The sequence below is a fragment of the Bos javanicus genome, chromosome 13, assembly GCF_032452875.1.
Source record: "Bos javanicus breed banteng chromosome 13, ARS-OSU_banteng_1.0, whole genome shotgun sequence".
NCBI classification, from domain to species: Eukaryota; Metazoa; Chordata; class Mammalia; order Artiodactyla; family Bovidae; genus Bos; species Bos javanicus.
The window spans coordinates 22,520,915-22,534,777 of NC_083880.1; the positions used below are offsets into that span (position 1 = coordinate 22,520,915).

Consider the following 13,863-nt stretch of genomic DNA (forward strand, 5'->3'; position numbering starts at 1 on the left):
CAGGGATTAAATAAATCATACTTATTTCTGGGAAAAAAGTATACGGATAGGCAAGTGAATGAAAACACGGCCTGACGTTCAGAACACAGGAGTGAGGGACTTCCCTGGCAGTCCAGGAGTTAAGACTCCACGCTTCCAACACAGAGGGCGTGGGTTAGATCCCTGGTTGGGGGAGATCCCACATGCCATGTGGAGTGGCCAAAAAGTATTGGGTTGACCGAAAAGTTCATTCGAAACGAATTTAAAAACAAAGAAAACACAGGAGTCAGTCCTGAGACCTTTGGAAAAACACAGCTGTGAGCAGGTGATTTCACCAACTACCTTTGTAGACGGCACTCCTCTTGTCACCTTTTGGCTGCATGTCAGTGACCACTAATCTAGCTATAAACTTCCACACTCCACCTAAACAGAGAAAGTGGCAGCTGCTGTTCATGGGTATTGTCAGCCCAAGCATGGCCGGTCCACTGGGATCACCGCACAGATCCTCATGAAAGAGAGTCTGTTTCTTCCTAGTGAGCCTGCTCTCAGTGAGGGATGCCTGAGGCTGAGCTGTATGGCTCAGACAATTAAAGGGGCTCATGGCACCCACAACAGAGCTGCTGCGAAATCTGCACTACGGGGGGACAGTAACCAAGCACACAGAAGGTACCAAAGGGTACAAAGGCAATTGGGACCATTCCCGCCCTCAAGAATGTAATGTGCTGATAGGAAAGACTTGCTTCTTTATAAAAACCAAACCTAGAGAGTTATATCAAGGGTCCTTCCACAAATAGGTCCTCCCACCCACCTCCTGTGTGCAGGCTGTCAACGGTTCACATGTCTTCCCCAGCCTCTACTGACGGACTACATAGATATGGTGGGTTTGAGATGGGCCTTCTCATCATGATGGGACAGGAACATTCATGATATGAAAGGGCAGTGCAGTCTCAACAACACAAACAGGACATCCGATGAGGACAGTGAGAAGCAGGCCTGTTGTATAATCACGAATCTGAGTAGCATTAGTCCCTGGTTCCTGGGAAACACTCTAAAGAGTTGGAATTTCACAAGTAATTGGAAATATCTTTGACATTCATGAGCCCTGGGTTCCACGCCTGAGTTGTGCTAACAAGATGATCAGGATGGGGCTGGCCGCTCCAGAAATCATGCGATTAGAGGGCTGGAGCTTTGCATTGGGTGACGTGAGTGGACTTCCTCTAGGGAGGGGTAAGGGGCTGGAGTCAAATAATCTCACGGCCAAAGAGTCATCGTCCTGCACAATGAAACCTCACTAAACACTCTGAACACCAAAGCTCCAGATCTGGCTGAGATCCCTGGTTTGGGAATGCATGGATGTGTGGGGAGGGCGGGATGAAGGCAGACTGCTCCTGACTCCACCGCACAAGGGCAGGTCCAGGACCCTCCCACACCGGGTCCTATGTGTCTCCTTGCTGGACTGGTCCTGCCTGTGTCCTGATCAAAACAATAATCTTCAGTGTTTCTGAGTTCTGTGAGTCACTCTAGCAAACTGTGAAATCTGAAGGGGCTGGGGACCCCCTCTCCAAATTTGTAGCTAGTTGGTCTGAGGGATGCCCGAACTTCCAGAGGCATCTGAAGCAAGGGCTGTCTTGTTGAGGATGGCACCCTTCACTTACACATCAGAATTGCACTTCCAGGACTTCCCTGGGGGTCCAGTGGTTAGGAATCCTCCTGGGAAGATTCCACATGCTGCGGGGTAACTAAGCCCATGCACAGCAACTACTGAGCCTGCGCTCCTCAACAAGAAAAGCCACCACAATGAGCAGTCCGTGCACCGCAACTAAAAAGTAGCTCATGCAACAACAAAGATCCAGTGCAGCCAAAAGTGAATTAAAAAAAATTTTTAAAGAACTGCACTGCAGCATTGCAACATATTCTCAATTCCTGAAACACACGTGAGAAATAATCCCTTCAAGAAGCAAAGCTCTTGCAGCTGACCTAACTCCCCACATCCAACCCAGCTCCAACACCAGCTGAGAACTTCACAGCCCAATTTCAGCAGGAAACCAGCTTGAAGAGGGAGACAAGCACAGTTCTAGTACAAGGGAGGGTTCCTGATAAGTGATAAAACTGAGACATCAAGACTACAGTGGGTACACAGAGAAAGAGTCCAGTAATTAACTAAGCAATGTCAGCAAATTTGGAAAACTCAGCAGTGGCCACAAGACTGGAAAAGGTCAGTTTTCATTCCAATCCCAAAGAAAGGCAACACCAAAGAATGCTCAAACTACCGCACAATTGCACTCATCTCACACGCTAGTAAAGAAATGCTCAAAATTCTCCAAGCCAGGCTTCAGCAATACATGAACCGTGAACTTTCAGATGTTCAAGCTGGTTTTTAAAAAGGCAGAGGAACCAGAGATCAAATTGCTAACACCCGCTGGATCATCGAAAAAGCAAGAGAGTTCCAGAAAAATATCTATTTCTGCTTTATCGACTATGCCAAAGCCTTTGACTGTGTGGATCACAATAAACTGTGGAAAATTCTGAAAGAGACAGGAATACCAGACCACTTGACCTGCCTCTTGAGAAACCTGTATGCAGGTCAGGAAGCAACACTGAACTGGACATGGAACAACAGACTGGTTCCAAATAGGAAAAGGAGTCCGTCAAGGCTGTATATTGTCACCCTGCTTATTTAACTTATATGCAGAGTACATCATGAGAAACGCTGGGCTGGAAGAAGCACAAGCTGGAATCAAGATTGCCGGGAGAAATATCAATAATCTTAGATATGCAGATGACACCACCCTTATGGCAGAAAGTGAAGAAGAACTAAAGAGCCTCTTGATGAAAGTCAAAGAGGAAAGTGAAAAAGTTGGCTTAAAGCTCAACATTCAGAAAACTAAGATCATGGCATCAAGTCCCGTCACTTCATGGCAAATAGATGGGAAAACAGTGGAAACCGTGGCTGACTTTATTTTGGGGGGCTCCAAAATCACTGCAGATGGTGACTGCTGCCATGAAATTAAAAGACGCTTACTCCTTGGAAGGAAAGTTATGACCAACCTACACAGTACATTAAAAAAGCAGAGACATTACTTTGTCAACAATGGTCCGTCTAGTCAAGGCTATGGTTTTTCCAGTAGTCATGTATAGATGTGAGAGTTGGACTATAAAGAAAGCTGAGCGCTGAAGAATTGATGCTTTTAAACTGTGGTGTTGGAGAAGACTCTTGAGAGTCCCTTGGACTGCTAGGAGATCCAACTAGTCCATCCTAAAGGAGATCAGTCCTAGGTGTTCATTGGAAGGACTAATGTTGAAGCTGAGACTCCAATACTTTGGCCGCCTGATCCAAAGAGCTGACTCATTTGAAAAGACCCTGATGCTGGGAAAGATTGAGGGCAGGAGGAGAAGGGGACGACAGAGGTTGAGATGGTTGGATGGCATCACCAACTCAATGGACATGAGTTTGGGTAAACTCCAGGAGTTGGTGATGGACAGGGAGGCCTGGTGTGCTGCGATTCATGGGATTGCAAAGAGTCAGACACGACTTATCGACTGAACTGAACCGAACTGAATTAACTAAGAGTGCAGAATGGCTTCACAAAGGTGGTTACGGCCATGTGAAAGGAATTTCATTTTTTTAAGATTTTTTTTTTTTGGTGTCTTTTTAAAGTATTTTTTAATGTGGATCACTTTTTTAAAATCTTTATTGAATTTGTTACAATATTGCTCCAGTTTTATGTTTTGGCTTTTTGGCCACAAAGCATGGGCATGTGGGAACTTAATGGCCCAAACAGGGATCAAACCCACACCTCTGTATTGGATGGAAGGTGAGGTCTTAACCACTGGACCACCAGGGAGGTCCCAAAGCAATTTTAAAAGAAGGAAGGATAGAACACAGTGTAAGAATAGTGTGAGAAAAAGGTCAAATCACCATGTCAAGTTTAATAACAATGAAAATCTAACTTTTATACCTCCTTATTGTATGCTTGAAACTGTGGCTAAACTTATTATTTAGAATGATATGCTGCTAAGTTGCTTCAGTTGTGTCTGACTCTGTGTGACCCCATAGATGGCAGCCCACCAGGCTCCCCCGTCCCTGGGATTCTCCAGGCAAGAACACTGGAGTGGGTTGCCATTTCCTTCTCCAATGCATGAAAGTGAAAAGTGAAAGTGAAGTTGCTCAGTCTTGTCCGACTCTTGGCGACCCCATGGATTGCAGCCTAACAGGCTCCTCCATCCATGGGATTTTCCAAGCAAGAGTACTGGAGTGGGGTGCCATTGCCTTCTCCGGAATGATATGCTAATAAACCCTTAATCCTATGAGGCAGAGTCTGTTACGATGCCCATTTTTACAGGTAAGAATACTGAGACCTCAGCTAAGAAACGATGAAGGCATCAGAGCTGGCAGTCCAGTGTGGTTTGAGAGGAGTGTGAAAGGAAGTGGAGAAAGTATGAAAAGCCCTGGGTTTCTATCAGAAATCTTTTTTGTTTTTCTGTAGGCAGTGGGGAGCCGTCAGAAGTGTGTGTATAAGGGAATAATATGGCCAGAACTATGGTTTCAAAAGATAAACTGCAGTGACAGAAAAAGCATTCAAAAAGAGAAAGACTAGGGACTTCCCTGGTGGGCTAGTGGTTCCAATGTAGGGGGCACAAGTTTGATCCCTGGTCAGGGAACTAAGATCCCACATGCCTCATGGTGTAGCAAAAAAAAAAGTGAGAAAGACTAGAACAAAGAGATCAGGTAGGGGACAATGCTCTGATCACTGATGAAACAGTATGAGAGCCAGAAGCAGGGCGAGGACAGAGAGGATAAACATGGGGAGGGACAGAAGGAAAAGGGTGTGTAGACTATGACAGAGATACCTGGGGCTCTGGGTGGATGGTGGGATGAGAAGCCAGGAGAAGATGATGCAGGCATCCGAGCAGACCATCAAAAATACATGTTTATACGTCTTTCTGTACTGATGTGTGCGTTCGCTGCACCGTTCCTGATGCTTCTGTGTGTTGCCTGAACTTGGTGCAGTTCACACTCTTGATCCAGTAACACATCATGAAGTCAGATTTCAAGACCAAATTCAATCCCAGCAGGCAACCGTCTAACTCCACACCCCAGGTCTCTGACCCACGGCCATGCGCGGCCATCCCGTGTCTCTACCTCTCTGTGAGGTTGACCTGCCCCTGCTCTGGATGGAAAATGAGCATCAGAAGAGTTGATCAAGGATTTCTGTCTAAAAGGCTTTCAGACTGCAGAGATGAAGCAGAAGTATACCACCAGGCCACCCGTCTACAAATCGATCTCAGGCTGTTCGAAAGTAGACACATCGAACTAGGTTTCTTCTAGCTCCTCCTACAGTTCGATGGGAATGAGTCGGCAGAGAGTGTGGAAAAGTAAACAGAAGCTGAACATGATGACAAGCTCTCAAGGACTAAGAAAAACACACAGCTGATCACAGACACAGTGAACCCTGGGTTTCCAGTGCCGGAATAAACGATCCTTGCCATTCAGACCTGGTCCTTCCCCACAGCTTCCTGTTTTCTGGTTATGTTTGTGCCCCATGTCTAGCTTTGCAAGAGAGGCTACAGAACCCTTTGATAGATTAGCTGAACATTAGAATCAATAATCATCCTCTTACTATATATAAAATAGATAAACAACAAGGATCTACTGTACAGCAAAAAGAACTACATTCAAATCTTGTATTAACCTATAATGGAAAAGAATCTGAAAAAGTGTACATATATATATGGCTTCCCAGGTGGCACAAGTGGTAAACATTCTACCTGCCAATGCAGGAGACAAAAGAGACTTGGGTTCAATCCCTGGCTCAGAAAGATCCCCTGGAGAAGGAAATGGCACCCTACTCAAGTATGCTTGTCTGGAGAAGCCCATCTACAGAGGAGCCTGGCAGGCTACAGTCCATAGGTTGTGAAGAGTCAGGCACACTTTAGTGACTAAACCACCGCCACATTCTAAAACAGAATCACTTTTCTGTACACCTGAAACTAACAGTGTAAATCAACTATATTTCAATTAAAAATAAAACCAAAAAAATTATCCTTTTACCAAATCCTCAAAATGTTCTGAGTACTCAGCTCATCAACATTATTCTAGCTCCCACTTCCCCCACTGTAAAAAGCCTAGCTCTTCTAGTAACACTGACTAGAGGAGAACAGAACCAGAAAGGAAAAGAAAAAATCTGACTTCCTGTGCCTTTAGAGACTGAGCTATGAGGGGGCCGTGAAGTTCTGGAGGATGGGGGTGTCATGTGTGGGTCTGTCTGCCTCACTCACTGTCCTGACGTTCCCAAGAACCAAGCGTCCTTTAAAGCACTCATGTGAAAACGTTTAAAGAAAGACGTACTGAAATGCACTCTTACACAGGCCCCTGACACATAATCAATACCCCTTTAAGCGCACACATCTATATCTTGCATTAACCTTGCATCTCACTGTGATTTAGGAAGTATCGCTGTGCTTTAGCCCCAAATCTTTTCTAACCTGACATCACTCTGTAATACACAGATCATCATAAACAGACGGAAATACTTCCAAATGTGGCAGAACTCAGGGCGTGACATGTAAATAGAGCCTTCTACAATGATTTCAAAGGATACTAAAATTCATCTGATGTCGTCAATGGTTCCATAAGGTACCTGAGAATCAGATCAGGTTGCATGGACACTGGAACCTTTTTATTTAGTTCAAGTAAAGCGTCTCCTTCCCTCATTTTCAATCATCCAGTTTTAGCAAAATGAAATATGCAAAAGGTCTCATCTCTATGCAGTAGGCAATGGAAAAGTCAGACAAGGCAGAATTCTAATTGATACAAACTAGAACCTCTATGTATCACAATGTCCTCCCACAGAAACTGTTGCTTTTAACAATGTGACATTTTCCTCCTTTCTTTAAAGGGGAAATAAGCAACTTTCAATTTATTATAAATAAGGGAGGGGACCAGTGGCACCCCACTCCAGTACTCTTGCCTGGAGAATCCCATGGACGGAGGAGCCTGGTGGGCTGCAGTCCACGGGGTCGCTAGGAGTCAGACACAACTGAGCGACTTCACTTTCACTTTTCACTTTCATGCACTGGAGAAGGAAATGGCAACCCACTCCACTCCTGGAGAATCCCAGGGACAGGGGAGCCTGGTGGACTGCCGTCTATGGGGTTGCGCAGAGTCAGACACGACTGAAGTGACTTAGCTTAGCTTAGCTTAGGTGTTATCTGATGTGCTGAGGTTCACAAATATTTCCCCCTTTTCATTTCTATAAACGTTCCTCTTAGGTAGAAACTATCCCATTTTACAGATTATAATTAAACCCAGAAGAAAATTAATGAGCATCCATACAGAATCTTTTAGAAAGGTATCATATTTTGAAACCGAGCCCATTAGCACAGAAAGGAAATTCCATCACGTTCACTTTGGATTGGCAAAGGTGAGTCTATGCCTCCACTGGGGAGACTTTATCCTTTGGTATTCAGATCTGGTGAAGCTTGGCCACCGGACCACCATTCAGGTTCTATAAGGTCTATTCTCAAGCCAGCTCCTCTAGATACCCAGGCTCAGAAGGAGCTCTGCTGGACCACATCCTGAACTGGGGGAGGAGACCAGAGACCACACTCTGGGCTGCAGTATAACCATCACACTCACTGAGGCAGCCAGTCTCTATTGAGCACTAAGTGCCAGGCTCTGCAGATACCAGGGAAGCAAGACAGCTGCCCTCAGAGCCACGCCATGCAAGAAGAGGGCTCATGGTTGCTCCATAGGATGGTGAGGGCTCTTGTGGCTGAGCTGAGTCCTGAAGGACAGCTGGGTATGGGAGAGGGTGTGGCTGCACAGACAGAGAGAGTGAAAGCAGTGGCTGTCTGAATTCACGCACTTTCCGCACAGCACTGTACATACTGGCAACTTCCAACGCTCTGTGATGTGTGGGGCGTTAAGAATAGGGAACTAAGCTAGGGTTTCTCAAATCTTTTATGACTACATCTCCCAGTAAAAATATTTTTTACATCATGATGCTATACACACTTTACACATATGACTTGAAAAAATCTTTGCCAAAACAGTACTCTTTCCACTACTCAAATGCATTCTGATATTTTCTCTCTTCTCTTCTCTCTCCCCTTCTCTCCTTCATTCTTTAAGTTCTAGATACAACCCTCAAACGGGTGGCAACCTATAGTGTGCAAAGTACTGGTATACACCTTCTAACAGGTGTGACTATCATTTCTTTGAACAACACGAGTTTGAACTTCAAGGATCCACTTATACATGGATTTTTTCCAATAAATACTATAGTGGAACCCAATCCCCAGGTGGTTGAACTTGAGGATGCAGAACCACCAATGCAGAGAGCTGACCATGGACTTGAGCGGCCTCGGATTTTGGTATCTGAGGGGCGGTCCTGGAACCGGGTACTAAGGAAATTCGTCTTCTGCCTTCCATCCTTTTTTCCTCCTTCACCCCTCAATAAAGCACCACCAAGGAAATAAGAGCACCACAGTTTCCTTAAGGTCTGTGATGTGCCAGAAACCAGGCTGGAACCTTGACATGCCCAGTGTCATTCATTCGCACTCAGATCTGCAGGTTAAGCATTACTATTCGCATTTTAGGAGTCAGATATGACTGAGTATGTGCGCGCGCGCACACACACACACACACACATACCCATTTCACAGGTGAAAAGACAAGCTCAGTGACCAGAGAATCAGTGGACCATGATAGAGCCAGGATTCGAGTTTAGTTCTGTCTGGCTCCAACTCGCCAACTGTCCCATTGTGCCTTTCACAAAAAGTTCTTAAGTAATTAAACCTAACCTAATAGCAAGAATTTCCTAAGTCCCCTTGAGATAATTCAAGTCCTTGGAGTGTTATGGAACCAGGTTTGGGAGGCATCAGCAGAGATAAGGCAAATATGTGATGGAAAAACCTCTCAGGTTTAAATTCAATTTCCTTCTGTGTCCTCTGAGGTCCCCTTAGTAAAGGCACTGGTGGAGAGTCACCAACAGAGAAAGAGGAGATGAGAGTTGCTGGGTCGCTGGCCTGGATAACCCCCTCACGGCGAGCTGGCTGAATGGAGCTGACCGCTCCGAGGGGCCCGTAACCAGGAGCACCTTGCCTGGCATCATCCAGGCTGCAGATAGTCCATAAATATTCACAAGACAGAATGCTAACACAGGCAGAGTGAAAGTAAACACAGCGAACAGCTCCTGCTGGCTTATTTTTAAATTGTTCCAAAATTATGTTAAGTGAAACTATCTGGTGAGAAGGAAGCTTCTTTGGAAGGATAACGAAGCATATTTAGTACAGACACTTGTGTTCCTTCAGGGCCCTAACTGAAGATGCACTTGACACAGATACAAGGGATATTAAATGTGGGCAGGTCAGAACAAATGGGCAGCCCCCCAAAAATCCCTCCACAAGTGATGATTTGGGGAAATTATCGGCAGTGTTCCACTAAGAGATGGCATCATAAACTGGCCCTTCCCCTGACCTAAAATAACATGCTGCTTGCGATAGTACATGAAATGGCCAGTCACTGGCATTGCTAAGTGACGATACTGCTCAGAATATCTTAAGAACCAATATGTTCTTTACAAACATATAATAAATGCAATTCTGGCACTTACAATACATTAAATTCTCTATTTGACAAACAGCCTTAAGGGGTTTATGTTCTCTGTAGGGCTTGTTGGGTAGCAATACATTTATAGTTTAACTTGGCATACTAATTCACCTACAGATATGAGCTGTGTTTTTTGTCTAATCAGCTAGTGTTATGTTCCCAGCATTTATGAGCAATAAAAATATCGCCTAGTCCTCTTTTCTTTGCAAGTTCCGTGATGGGAAGAAATCTTGAATGTGCAAAAGAATCCACTGCCTGCTGACAAAACATAAAGGCTTGTGGAAACATGACACGTGCTCAAGTCGATCAGTTTGTTTTTCAATATTTTAATAGGGTACACCGCTGCATTGGGAACTAAATGTGTATCATGCCTAATCTTACAACTAGTGTGCACTATACTTTGATCTTTCTATCAAAAGATCAAAATTTAAATAGTATGCAAATTATATTTTATACATGTTCTCCTTTGCATGAAATCAAACAGAAAACTTGTTTCTTCTCTAAACACATGAGAATATAAACAAGCAACACATTTAAACTAAAGAAAATACTCACTACTTCATTCCATTAAAAAAAATTGCCCCTGGGTATCAGTTAAAATGAAAAGCCTTTATGTTTTCCTTAAAAAAACCCTAAATGTCTGCTTATGCTTTCAATTTTTTTCAGCATATTTTAATATTTACTTTAAAGGTTCTTAAGTTAATTACATGCATTATTTTTACAAGAAATGCTACTTAAGTCCTTTTCCTGAAAGCTCTGACAGGCTATGTAAAACAACAGAAATGACAGCAGAAATTAAACACCTGATGGTGAATCTCCAGTAATCAAGAAAAGTTGTCATTTTTATAACAACTGAATGTAAAGTATGAACCTTAATTGGATCCTGGATTTAAATTAAAAAAAAAAAAAAACACAGCTACAAAAGATATCCTGAGGATAGTGAAGGAAATGTGAATGTGAACAAGATTTTAAAAGCTATTATGAAATTTTTGTTAAATTTTTAAGTGTGATATTGGCTCTGTAATTCCTTAAGAAAAATATTCTTATTCTTAGTACCTGTGTGATATCATTTTTAGGGATAAAATATCTTGATGTATAAAACTAACATGATGCCTAAAACTGATGAATGGCCCAACAATAATAAATATATCTAGATAGATAACTAGATAAACACATGAGGTAAATACTGCAAAATGTTAAGAACAGTTACATCTCAGTGGAGGGTATACAGAAGTTCATTGCCTTATTCTTTTAACCATTTTATATGTATGAAAATCTTCACAGTAAAAAGTTACAGGGGGTGAAGAAGAGTCATTTTCATTTAAGCATGTATATATATTCACTCCTGAGCCATACCAGGGGCAGATAAAATATTACTTTACATGGACATAGAATGTTTCATTTTCCGGTAGCAGTATGCTTCAGAGAATCAGTTTTCCACCAATGACCCAGAGAAATGATGGCAGCCCCTCTGGCCAAGACCACAGGGAACAGCTGATTGACACACAGCACCTGATTTAGAGCAAAGGCACCGGGATCTCCAGAGGGTAATCCATGCTGACCAGTGAATTTACGTGGCAGCCTGTGCCCTTGGAAAAATAAGGGTCAAGAAGAGGGGCCTACCAGCCTGGAACAGCAGGCAGAACCTGCAAGCTTGCCAGGCTCATTTTCTGGGAGACAGCATATCAAGCTGTGACATGAATGTAAAACTAAATTAAACATTTAAGCCGTCAACTCTACTCACTAAAGATGGATTTGTGTCTTCCCTTGTCTCGCTGCTCTATGAAGTGGACTACCAGTTCCGACATTAAGCAAAACATCTGAGATGCTGCCGATCCCCAAAACTCAACCTAAACCTAATAACAAAGCTAATAACTTACTTCTAGTAAATACATAAAAAATTTTAGAGAGAAAACCTGTAAGCATTCCATTTAGATACACCTAAAGTTTTCAAAATAAGACTCAGACCTATGAAACAACACAGCAGTATATTTCCTATCTACAAAGAGAGGGTTTTGGTTTGGGGGGGGGGGGTCCAAATTTCCACAGTTCTGGGCACTAGTTCACTCAAGTCAGGGGACCAACCAGCCAACCATGACCTACTGCAGAATCTGATAGTCTTTTCTAACTGGAGTGAACTGAAACTCAGCAGTAAGCTTTGAACTTTCAAGTGACCCAAAGCAGTCAAAGACTCCACTTCAGTTACACTTCTTTTTTTTGCCCTTTTTTGTTTTCGTCATCTTTTTTCTCCCTCATTCAGTTCTGTGTGAGTGTGAGCATATGTGTATGTCTATAAACATATATTTGTTGTTGTTGTGTAGTCGCTGAGTTGTATCCAACTCTTTTGAGACACCATTGCAGCCCACCAGGCTCCTCTGCCCATGGGGTTTCCCAGGCAAGAATACTGGAGTGGGTTGCCATTTCCTCCTCCAGGGGATCTTCCCCACCCAAGGGAACCCAAGTCTCCTGCTTGGAAGGCAGGAGATTCTTTACCACTGAGCCACCTGGGAAGCTCATGTGTATATAGTATAGATATATCTTACATATATATATACACACACACACATAAATACATTATGCATATACATATATATTTGCTGCTGTCTTCTTTTCTCTTTCCTGGCTTTCCCCTTCCCTTCCCCATTCCTCCAGGACCACCAAAGTTTATCACTGGGTTAAACTTCAGACTGTGAAGCTATAAAGGATCCTGATGTGGCCCAATCAGCCTGATGGAATCAGGCCACAGGCTGGAAGAGTTACAGGGTTCAATTTCCTTTAACCAAAGAACAATCATCCTGCTTATGGGTTGTAGGGGTGGGATGGCAGAGTTGGGGGGCCTCTCCATTCTAGTTACTGCTGCCTGCTTTTAATCTCTAACCAACCCTCCATACCTCTAAGAGAAGCAGGCGACCATGACACTGGGACCTCATTTATTGCTCTCTGTTATTCTAGTAAGAGGCATGATACTGGAGGGCTGAAAACATCAATGGTTTGGAACTATCTGTGGACTTATTCAAATCGTGAATTCTGTTCAATGCTATAGTTTCATGTTTCTGGTCTATTTGTAAACACTAAACTAGGACCAAAGGGAATACAAAGAGATTCTTAATTAAGTTATTCACCAGAGAGGTATGAGCACATTACATCCATTTACCAAAAATTTACCATCTATGAAAAAATCACTCCCATGAGTGACGCAGGAATGAACCACAGGCCCTCCATCTCCAGGAGACCTGAATGAACCTGTTTTCCAAACTCCAGGGAGAATGAATCTCTGGCAATATTCCAGCCAGAAGGCTAGGGCTCCTCTGCCGCCTCCAGGCTGGATAAGCCCCCACAAGGGAACCGGGAAGAAAAAGGTTCAGCTATCAAGGCCAAAAGCCCATAGTCGAAAATAGTCTGAGTGGGAGGATGCTCAAAAAGTGGAGAAACACAGGCGGAGGGTGGCAAGGTAGCCATTTGGACACACTGGGCTATTTTGACCATTTGCAGGCTCCAGGAGTGATCTGAGCCTCTTACCCAGGCTTATCCTCTCAAAGCCTCAACTCCTTCATCTGACAAATGGGAATAATAACAACCCTCTAAGCTATAAGGTCTATAATGATTAAATGAGTCAGTATGCACAAAGTGCTTAGAATTGGGCCTGAGACATGATATGCACTATATAAATGCTCCCTAATCACTATTACCATAGATTGGTAGCATGCCAACAGTAAAGTCCACCAAAGATAACTTACCAACTTTAATCCCCACCAACAGACCTACTATTAACCAGTTGGAAATACCCAGGTCTCAATACTTTGCTTCCCTTTTTAAGTTCTAGCATCTCCGGAGTGGTCTCAGCTAAGACCAAAGGAGCAAGACTCCTTTCTCCAAGTGACTAGGTTGGGGCAGAAAATGTAGCACGGCCATACCATATGATTAAAATGGAAACTGGCATATGAATAAAATGCAAATCTGACATGCATTTCATAGCTTGCATGTTCTCAGGTGTGTAAGTTCCTCAGCTTCTAACCAATGTCTCTAACTCTGCAACACTGAATCTCAAGAACTAACCTTCTGTTTGAAGGCACACACAAATTTCCCAGCACATCAGAAAGACGAAAATGCAATGACCTTCAACAAAGTACATGGCCCCAGAGGATGTGGCATAAACAGATAACTGGTCACCGCCACACCTGGGTGACAACAGTAAGCCAATTCTTCAGAACAGGCAGATCCACCCACTTCTCTGCTCTGCCGCTGTGCCCGCACCTGGCACACCATGTTGA

At 43.6% G+C, this 13,863-nt stretch overlaps 1 protein-coding gene across 2 annotated transcripts in view; it reads right to left on the reverse strand.

The window, feature by feature from the left end:
- The window catches only part of NEBL (nebulette), a 378,681-nt gene that overhangs the window by 362,990 nt on the left and 1,828 nt on the right, over positions 1 to 13,863 (reverse strand). The gene's annotated exons all lie outside the window — the stretch shown is intronic.